The sequence below is a fragment of the Cucurbita moschata genome, unplaced genomic scaffold (genome assembly GCF_002738365.1).
Source record: "Cucurbita moschata cultivar Rifu unplaced genomic scaffold, Cmos_1.0 Cmo_Scf00092, whole genome shotgun sequence".
NCBI lineage: Eukaryota > Viridiplantae > Streptophyta > Magnoliopsida > Cucurbitales > Cucurbitaceae > Cucurbita > Cucurbita moschata.
In genome coordinates this window covers 153,295-164,546 of record NW_019268608.1, presented here as the reverse complement: position 1 = coordinate 164,546, position 11,252 = coordinate 153,295, and the positions used below count along the sequence as shown (strand labels likewise).

Below are 11,252 nucleotides of genomic sequence, written 5' to 3'. Positions count from 1 at the left end.
AAATGTGGCTTTACAGGCCGAGTTTCAGATGGCGGCAATGCGAAAAATGGGCATCTTCTTCCTGTTTAGAGGAAGAAAATGATGATATGGCCAGTTCAATTGAACTTTCCAAGTCAACTCAAAATTTGACATTTTCTTGGGTTTTCTCAATTTTAACCCCATTTCAGACCAATTCTCATAGAAAACCTTATGGTTTCAGAAATTAGACACAATAAGGAGTACGTGGAAGGAAATTTGAAGTAATTCAGATACTGAAAGCTCAAGAATGGACGTCCCAAATGTCGACGACGAGGCAAGTAGCCACCTTGGACTTTTTGTTAAGAAATACTTGTAGAAATCGCTTGAATTTTCATATGAACCCTAAACCAAGTATGAATTAAGGATATATGAAAGAAAAACCCAAAGAACCGTGAGTTAAGACCCTGAACCGATTAAATAGCTCAAAATTTAAGTAACATTAAAATAACCCACTATATGAGGCGGTCATGATTGCTCAAGGCATGTCACCCAAATAATCGGTAAACAATAACATTGCCCAAATAACCGCCTTGGACAACAAATCGTCTACAAGAATTGTTGAGACATGCAACATGCAACCACAAGCAACACGCCTTGGGCAATCATGACTGTGACATCTGCCCCCACACAATTTATTGGATGAGGCTGACTTTAGGTCTCTCGATGCACTTCTAGCTGATCTCATAATGAGGAGTCTCTTCCAACCTACTAGGTGCTGTTGAAAATCACTTCTCGGTTTGTTGAGTCTTCATGTCTTCTATGTTCGTGTCTTCCCTACTTTCTTCACTTGAAACTTTTTCTTATTTGTATGACGTCATACCACTTGCTTCTACTTGATGTCTTCTTGGTCGAAATAATAACGTTTCAAGTTACTAACGTGGACAACAAGGTTAGTCCACATCCATAAGAGCAATTGGATTCTATATGATGTCTTCGTAATCTTATGGATAATTTTAACTAGTCCATAGTATTTTCACACAAGTCTTTGGTTCTGGTTGACGCTTCAGACTGACCCTTCTCTTCATATGTCTAGATGATATTTCTATGTGAACATGTGTTGCTTCAGTGATTTGTTTTTGGCTCCCTTCTTCAGTATCTGACCTTGTTTTTGTCTCTCCTGGTGGGGATAAATCCATTATCTGACCTTGTTTGCGTCGTGGTGTTCATGTAGTGGCAACAAGGTTTCTATTGAGGTTGGCTCACTCGAGCTCCCCTTTTCAATTACAACAATAGCAGCAAGCGTAGATTCATCATGGCTATGATTCTTTCTCAACTGTAGTATCGACATCATTTTCAACCCTCTTGGTTGATGGATTTTTTTCTGAATGATCGTCGGATTAGACTCCATTACTACTAGACATTTTTCTAGGGGCATGTAACTGATTTTGTGTTTCAGCAGGACGTTCATTCCTAACACGATGTCGAAGTCATCCATTTCAACTATCACTAAACAATTTGCCTAGTCCAAGGCTCCAGCTTGATTAGAGTTCTCATTATGACTCTTAAGACAGGTAAAGCTTCCAATTTGATGGCGTTCATCTTTCCTGTATCTTGATGCCAAAGCATGTTAAAATATTTTGCATCGGTCTCCATCATGAGTTGTGGTTGGCTCTAGAGTTGACAATGGTGTTCTTTACTACTTTGTGCTTTACCCAAACCTCGACATACATAATATATATATATATTCATTTAACTATAACACATATGGTCCATGGAAGAATTGTAGCTCTTTTGCTCATTAATATTATAATGGCTACTACCTAAATTATAACCTAAAGTTGATAATTGATGTCCAAGTAGCCAACCCTAAATTTGTAATCATTGTGATGGAGTAGTTTAAACTCCTAGTACCTTAAATGAAGTTGGTCTCTTCTAATAAAACAAGAATTTCCCTTTATATCATTAATACAATTATGCTTCATCTTGAACCTGCTAACATGAAACTAAAACTGCGTTCAATTTAACTCCATTTTATTGTCATCTTGAATGACGTGTAGGATATATTCTTGATTTACCTTGATATTTCATATTAGTTAAGCTTTTTGCAAAATTACAATTAGACAAAAACAAAGATGTACTTGTCTGTTTATTATTTTAAAGAAAATTTCTTTCTCCATCTTATTCGTAATAACTCTGCAACTAAATTCATATTATGCTAAGAAACAAATTTTTTACTGGCAAGAAGTAAAATATGCAACTTTAACTAAAATTTCATCTAAACAAATTTTATTGCCATACAACATANAGTAATTATCGTAAACCCTATGTAAATAATTTAACAGCGGTCTAGATCTAAAAGATATAATAATAATTGCTCATGGATTTCATTAACAAAGTAAATAAATGAAATAATGATGATACATTCCATAAACAACTTAATATATGGTCCATTATAAGGGCATTTGTTATAGTGGTATGATTCTTGCTTTGGGTGCAAGAGGTCTTGAGTTCAATTCTCGAAATGCCCCTCCAAAAGAAAACAAAGCACAATTTTGAAAGGAAAAAAAATAAAAAAATAAAATAGTTTTCAATGGGCCTAACCCAAAGGAATGCGTGTGCATTGCTTCAACTTAAATAAATTTCATATATAGACTAGCAACTAAGAATTAAAGATCGACTACAATGACATTTGGTCTAAGTGNAGTAATTTAAAGTTCCAGCTACTTAACTAAAGTTTATCTGTCTTTAATGAAGCGTGAGTTGCACTTAAGTTCATGAAATGTTTATAGACTCCAACTCTTAGTACTATTAATGCAATTATATTTCATATAAGTTTGTCATAAATCAAACTATGGTACATTCAAAAAACCTTCATTTTCTTGTAAGCAAAATAGAAGAATTAAATCAAACAAACTGATGAACGGAGCCGAATAAATCCAACCCTACCCAAACTGATTAGTTTGATTCATTTGTTGGGTTGTAGTTTATTTGATAACACTTGCATAGTAGAACAATTCAATATTACATGCGTTACTTACAAGTAAAATACTAGACCATCAAATTTTTGTTTTATAGTCCAACTGCCCATGAAAATAGATTTCAAACTTGTGAGAGAAAAAAATATATTGAGTAGGGATTAAAAATGTTGTATTTTTTTTAGAAAGGGCATTTGGTCTAGTGGTATGATTCTCACTTAGGGTGCGAGAGGTCCCAAGTTCAATTCTTGGAATGGCCCTATGTTCATATATCAAAAGATGAGCCTCAGAGAAAGCAAGTACTACATCATTAAATACTACTTGTGTTACTTTTTTCTTCTTTCTTTTTTCTTCTTTCTACACTAATTATCTTTTTACACTACTTTTATTCTTTTTTCTTCTTTGTACAGTAATTATCTTTTTACACTACTTTTATTCTTTTTTTCTTCTCTCTATAGTAATTATCGTAAACCCTATGTAAATAATTTAACAGCGGTCTAGATCTAAAAGATATAATAATAATTGCTCATGGATTTCATTAACAAAGTAAATAAATGAAATAATGATGATACATTCCATAAACAACTTAATATATGGTCCATTATAAGGGCATTTGTTATAGTGGTATGATTCTTGCTTTGGGTGCAAGAGGTCTTGAGTTCAATTCTCGAAATGCCCCTCCAAAAGAAAACAAAGCACAATTTTGAAAGGAAAAAAAATAAAAAAATAAAATAGTTTTCAATGGGCCTAACCCAAAGGAATGCGTGTGCATTGCTTCAACTTAAATAAATTTCATATATAGACTAGCAACTAAGAATTAAAGATCGACTACAATGACATTTGGTCTAAGTGGTATGATTATTGTTTTGGGTGTGAGAGGTCTCAAGTTCAATTCTCAAAATGCCCCCAACAATATTATATCAAAATGAATTAAGCAAGATAATATGATTTAAAATGTGATTTTTAAACATTGAACCAAGAACATGAGAATAGAGAATGAAACATATTCTTGGAAGAATAAAGACCATCTCGAGCCCGACTTCAAAAAGAGCATTACACAAATTGTTCATTCTTTCTAGGAACTTTTCATAACCGATGAAGAAGTTTCAAAGAGCCATAGGTTCGAATCCTGTCACCTTGATGTGGTATTCCCATGGGCCGAAGTGCAAAGCCCCATAGCCTATCCGTGGTCAGGAAGGCAGGCGAACCGCGCACACTGAAAAAAAAAAAAGCACACGTAGAATTGTCATTCTTTTGTCTTTTGAAACCCCTTACCTTATCAGTCATCAGGCAGGTTGTTTGTATCATATATCGAAATAATTATTATGAAAAAGCTATTCCACTAGTGTGACTTAGATACCCTTTCTTTGTAGTATCAGTCATGCTATTTGAATAGCTTGAAGTCATCATAGCCTCTCCACCGGTTCCGAAGACTCCTTCGGCATCAATGTGCTCCAATGAAAGAGATCAGACCCTTTCCTGAACTAGAACCGGGCACAAAACGTCGAGGAGAAAGTCGAAAGCAAGCTCTTTTCGCGTATACGCAATCTCGAAACCCAATTAGCTCATGGACTGTCTCCTCAACCCTGGCGGGTATGAGTGCTTGGTAAGAGAGAATGTTGAATGAGAAAGACATTCGATTACGTCAACATTCGCAACTACCAAAGTGCACTAAACCTAGTAGAGATCTTCGACCTAACGATAATGGAACTTCAAGCCCATTTAATCAATCCACTTTGTACCTTATTGTTGACCAAATCGGATGCACGCCAGGCCAAAATTGTCTCTCAATCACCCAGAGAGGAAAGGAAGATCAGATCCAAAGTTTACGAATCGAAGAGAAAGTGGATATGAGTTCTACACGCTTTCATTTTCAAAAGCTTCGCTTGCCTACAGTACTTTATTCAGGATTTGAATTCCTTGATCATTTCCTTGGCGGATAACACAAATGAAATCGTTTCCCTGATCGCCCATCTTATGAGTCAATTCTTGTCTTGTTGGTTTCTTGTACTATTCTATACCTCTCTCAATTGATAGAAAGACGTTCAGGAGCTGGGAGGGCCTACTGTGAGGGAACTTTCCTTTTCACGGTAGGCAAAGGTAAAGCGGGAGCTGCATATGTCCACAATGATCAAGGCAGAACGACTCCTTCTTTAGAAGATGTTGGTTTTATCGAAACTGTTAGATCCGCTTTCATTAAAGAAAAAATAGGAGATCTTGGTTTGACCGATGTCGATTCGTATGGCAATGCGGACTCGACTCAGAATGAGGATTCCACTTTTCATACTGCTGCTATAAGCCGAAAGAGCTGGTAAGCTATCTTGCTGAACGAAAGGAAAGAGCACGTACGGGTTGACCTTGTTACAAGGGCGGGGGCCAGCCAAAGAAGGTCAGTCGGACTAAGTTAGGACCCTTGATCCGGTTCAGCTAGGTTTTTCCATGCGAGAATGTATGCGTATCGATATCCTCTTTAGGACCGGTTGCTTCCTCTTTTTGTTTATACATTTGGAAAAACCTGCTAAGCCCACCTTTCTTAACAGGTGTGATTCAATCTTTCAGCTCAAACTTTTCTATCGTCCGACGAAAAAAGTAGGAGTACGACTACCTTTTCCTTTTCTTGCCCGAGCCAAGGGATCATTCAGTTTCTACCAAAAGGTTCGCTATCTATTAGTTGTCGTAAACGAATGTATTTCTCATTTCATGTTTGCTCCTCCAAGAGCTTCCTGGTCCTTAGTAGACGAAAGTTTGGATTTCTATCGGACTTATAGCATTTCCTGGTGAGCTTGCCGTTGAGGGTTGGCCTTACAGGAGATCGAGCAGCCTTTCTTTCCCTACCTGATATGCTTTCCCGCTTATCGTGCAACTAGCCAACTAGCCAAAGAGAGAGGGAGAGGGATCATGTCAATCAATTTGTATGTGCATTTTGTCCGTCCTATACTTGCCTGCTTAGCTTTCTTAGCCAACATCTCCAGTTTTCCCCGAACCAAGAGGTCCTGCTTATCCATACCCAAGAGTCACACTTTCAGCCGAAAGACTGATTTTTTTCATAAAGTCGGATCATAGATCAAGAAAGAATGAAGTTGCTTACAGGGACGGTTACACGATACGTCTTTTCATACTCGCCTTTTCTTTAACCCTGCTATCAACCTAGCCATTCTCGCTTGTTGCTTTAAGGGGTCTCCCCACTGTAGATTACTTGGATTGGTTCTTGCGTCCCTGTGCCAAAAAGGATGGGCGAGTTTGGTTTGAGTGTTCATCGATTGGGTGGATCCATATGCTCCGGGGGGTGAGAAGAGGTGTAGCGCAGTCTGTTTAGTGATTTGTTTTAGGTATGTTGTTCGCTAAAGCTTTTAGAAAAGAGGGTACAAATTTTCTACATAGATCATCTGTGGTCACAATCCTTTTAAGGAAGATGCTCCCAAATAATCGGTGAACAATAGCCTTTAAAGAAGTTTCAGAGAGCAAGAAGAGGCAGAATAGAGAATAGGAGTGAGTCGTGCAAGGAAGAACGAACCAAAATTTTTCAAACGAACCCAAATTTAAGACTCACTAGCCCAAAGTCCATATGTGGTAAAAAAAACAAACCTTCCATGGCCCAGCCCTTATTCGAAGTATGCATCCAACCATTTCTTTTTCAACCTACACGTATTCTCTAGGCCAAACTCACGTAACTAGTCACAAGATGCGGCCCACAACTGAACGGAAGACAAGTGTCACAATCGCACGCTTGTAGTAGTGAGACAATGATTATGTGAAAATTGTTCTAATCCAATGAACAAGTCAACCATGCAAAATTAAGATTGAACGAACATAGCAGTGTATGCTCGAATCACGTTTAGAAGAAATATTTTAAAAAACGTGAGTGAGGAAATACGTTAAAAATAATTTCAAATAAAGCAATGTTATAAGCTAGAAGTGAAGAAACAACAATTGGTCACGTTCTCCTATAGTACATTTTGGGACATTTTAGTCCTGATTGGTGTAGATATGATTTTGAGGACTAATCATACACCCCGTATTGGCACAACAATAATAGTAAAGGCCTATCTAAGATGAAAGCAAGTAAAAGGGGTTTGAAATGAGCATGCCACCATGAACCACAAATCGTTTACAAGAATAGCTGAGACATCTAACATGCAGCCACAGGCAACATGCCTTGGCCAATCATGACCGCGACATCTGCCCTTATACAATTTGTCAATATCTCTATCAACCGGCTCTTCATAAACTCAACGTTGTAGGATGAGGCTGACTTTAGGTCTCGCGACGCGCTTCTAGTTGATCTCAGTATTGAGGAGTCTTTTCCAACCTACTAGGAGCTGTTGAAAATCACTTCTCGGTTTATTAACTCTTCAAGTCTTCTCTGTTCGTATCTTTCCTACTTTCTTCGCTTGAAACAATTTCTTCTTTGCATGACGTCATACCACCTGCTTTTACTTGATGTTTTCTTGGTCGGAATAATAACGTTTCAAGTTACTGACATGGACAACAGGGTTAGTCTGTATCCATAGGAGCAATTGGATCCTATATGATGTCTTCCTAATCTTGTGGACAACTTTGACTAGTCCATAGAATTTTCGAACCAGTCTTTGGTTCTTGTTGCTTTGAACTCAAAGTTGATCTGACCTTAACTTATCATAACTCTCTATTTGCTTTGAAATTATCGTGGTCGATCCTTCTCTTCATCCGTCTGGATGGTATTTCTGCGTGAACATGTGTTGCTTCAGTGGTTTGTTTTTGTCTCCCTTCTTCAGTAGAGGTGTTGGCTTGGTGTCTTTGCCAAGCATTTGAGTGATCACTTACACGAGCCTTTGCAGGTCAAATAAACCCGACTGTGAACATGCCATTTTGCTATTTGTAGAATTCAACTAGCTCAAGCTGAGCTGTATGACATCTATTTGTGGTAGGTGACATAAAACTAATCTTGTGATTTATCTCTCTTGGTGGGGTTAAACCCAATATCTGACCTTCTTGTTTTAGGTGATGGTGTTCATGTAGTGGCAATAAAGTTTTTGTTAAGGTAAATACAACAATGGCAGCAAGTGTAGATTCAACATGGCTAAGATTCTTTCTAAACTGTACTATCGTAATCATTTTCACCCCTCTTGGTTGATGGATGTTTGTCTGAATGATCGTTGGGTTAGACTCCGTTACTACTAGACATTTTGCTAGGGACATGTAAATGACTTTGTGTTCTAGCAGGATGTCAATCCCTGACTATCTATATATAATAAACTGAAATAATATGTATACCCATTAGTCAGTGCTTCCTAAATGTACATTTCTCTTTCTCCATATCCTCTCTTTGCATACCTAAAGTCATTAATACAAAACCATTGGTCAATATTTCTTCTTACATTTTCTCTATCATGTTCTTTGTGTTCATTTAGATCAAGTGTGTGCGCTGTTGTGTGATTCTAATAACTAGTATCAGAGCGAGGAGAGATTCACCACGATCTGTGAAGATGGAAAGTTCAAAAACTGGAATTGAAAAGTTTGATGGATTCGATATCAGTTTCTAGAAGATGCAGATTGAAGATTATCTATACGAGAAAAATATTCAGGAACCCATTATGAGGGTGAAGCTGGATACCATGACCACAGTGGAGTGGAAGCTCAAGGATTGTCACGCCGTAGGGTTAATTTGGTTGACGCTGCCAGGGAACCAAAGAAATTGCGATTCGAAATGGTCCCGTTTGGGGACCATCTCCAGTTTCTTCATTTCTAGTACCAAAATTTCATGGATAGATGTCTCGCACTGTGCAACGGCAACTCTCTGTTTTCCTATGGCTAGTAAGATATCTCATGACCACTCTTTTCCTCCTCACCATATCTAGACACTATAACGTTGATCCATTATTGTCTTATATAGTTAACGTTCACTCTTTAACGTCCAGGGACATTTTATTACTTGGTCGCAGAGAGACGTGACATCAAGCTGAGTCATAGAGATATACGGCTCTTTATCTTAAGAAAAAATCTATATAATTTAAAATCTGGCTGCTCTGGTACCAATGTGTCACAACCCAAATTTCAAGGGTTCAAAACTCAAATAGAAACTAAAATTGAGAGTGAAAACAAATAAAAATAAAAGTAAATTAACCCATCTGCGAGTTCACAACATTTGAAGGCTCCTTCATCTCAACGGTAAGTTCTATTACGAACCCATAAAAAATAATCACACCTATGACCGCATCTCCTGACTTTAAACTGCTAGTCTAAACATGGTTTCGTCATGAAAGTTTTAGAGATATATCTATCTTTACAAAAATATTTTTCTCTTAATTTATAATTAGTCATAAAAAGAAATAATTAGGTACAAATTTGGTTTAGAATTCAAAACTTTCAAATCTTACTATTCCTTAACCAAATTCAAATGGAGATTCTTGAACTCCTAGTACCTTAAATAAAGTTGGTATCCTCTAATAAAACAGGAATTTCTCTTAAGATCATTAAATTCTTATAGACTCCAGACTCAATATCAATAATACAATTATGTTTTATCTTGAACACGCCAAACATGAAAGTAAAGTGCGTTCAATTTAACTCCATTTTATTGCCATCTTGAATGATGTGTAGGGTATATTCTTGATTTAAAAGTTCTTGTGACATGACAGTTCATATCAGTTAAGCTTTTTTCAAAATCACAAGTTAAAAGACAACAACGATGAACCTAGGTCTATTAGTCAATTCAAAGACAATTTCTTTCTCCATCTTATCGATAATAATAGTTCAACTAAATCCATATTTTGCAAAGAAACAAGTTTACGACTCATAAAAACAACTACCTAAATTATGTCCTAAAAATTTGAAAACATAAGTTGTAGTTGATAATTACATAAAAAAATTTCCCTAAATCCATGAATTCCTGTCCAATTAGTCAATCCTAAAGATTGTAACTAACATATAGTAATTGAAGCTCCACATGAAGCAATTTAAAGTTCCCCTACATAACTAAAGTTCATCTCATCTTTAATGAAGCATGAATTGCACTGAAGTTCATGAAATGCTTATAGACTCCAACTCGAGTACTATTAATGCAATTATGTTTCATATGAGTTTGTCATAAATGAAACTAAGGTGCATTCAATACAACTTTATTTTCTTGTCATACGAGGCAAAATAGAAAAATTAAATCAAACAAACTGATGAACTGAACCGAATCAATCCAACCAAAATTGATTAGTTTGTTTCTTTTGTTGGGTTTTTGGTTTATTTGATAACCCTGGTATATTATAACAATTCAACTTTTCGTTTTATAGCCCTCCAACTACTAAGAGAAAAATATATTTGAGTAGAAGCTAAAAATATTAGGTGTTCAAGAAAAGGCATTTGGTTTAGTGGTATGATTCTCACTGGGGGTGCAAGAGGTTTTGAGTTCAATTCTTGAAATGCCCCTATGTCTAAATCTCTTCTTATCTAAGGACTTCATATTCGACATTTTATACTTACCACCATGCTCTTAATACTCATAGTCTTTCTTAACATCCCATCCCAAGGCTTCATACATACGTTTCAAGTGGTATAACAAGGGCATTTGGTCTAGTGGTATGAAAGACATTTACCAAGTAAATAAATACATTAAAATAACACAAGTGACACATATGTAAACTATGTTATTAATATTTTATTTCTATTACATCTTTCCTTATTTATGAAATAAAGAGCGGAGATATTTTCCATTCACAATTACTGATGACGAGAGGTTTAGGATTTTTTAATGTAAGAATCGTGGGGATGTAGCTCAGATGGTAGAGCGCTCGCTTCCAATGTGGAAAGTACGGGGTTGATATCTTGCATCTCCAAATGAATCGATCACTAAATATATTATTTCTTTTCAATTTTTTCTTATTTACGACATAATGAGTAGGGATAGTTTTTCATGTCACTATTATTGATGACGAGACGTTTAGGATTTTGTAACATAAGAATCGTGGGGATGTAGCTCAAATGGTAGACCGCTTGCTTTGCATGCGAGAGGTACGGGGATAGATACCACGCATCTCCAAAATAAAACTATGTTATTAAATATATTATTGAAAATTATTTCTTTTCAATTTTTCCTTATTCATGACAGGTTGAGTAGCGATATTTCTTCATTTTCACTATTATTGATGATGGAAAATTTAGGGTTTTGTGATGCAAGAATTGTGGGGATGTAGCTTCGCTTAGGATGCGAGAGGTACGGTTTAGCATACGAGAGGTACGGTTTAGCATACGAGAAGTACGAGGATCGATACCTCGCATCTCCAAAAGAAACTATTTATTATTAATATTTTATTTCTATTCAATATTTCCTTATTTATGACATAATATGCA

At 36.3% G+C, this 11,252-nt stretch overlaps 1 non-coding gene across 1 annotated transcript; it reads left to right on the top strand.

Moving 5' to 3' along the window:
- Positions 1 to 3,121: 3,121 nt before the first annotated feature.
- TRNAP-AGG lies at positions 3,122 to 3,193 on the top strand. Its single transcript has one exon. It is a non-coding gene; the product is annotated as a tRNA-Pro (tRNA).
- The last annotated feature ends 8,059 nt before the right edge of the window (positions 3,194 to 11,252 follow it).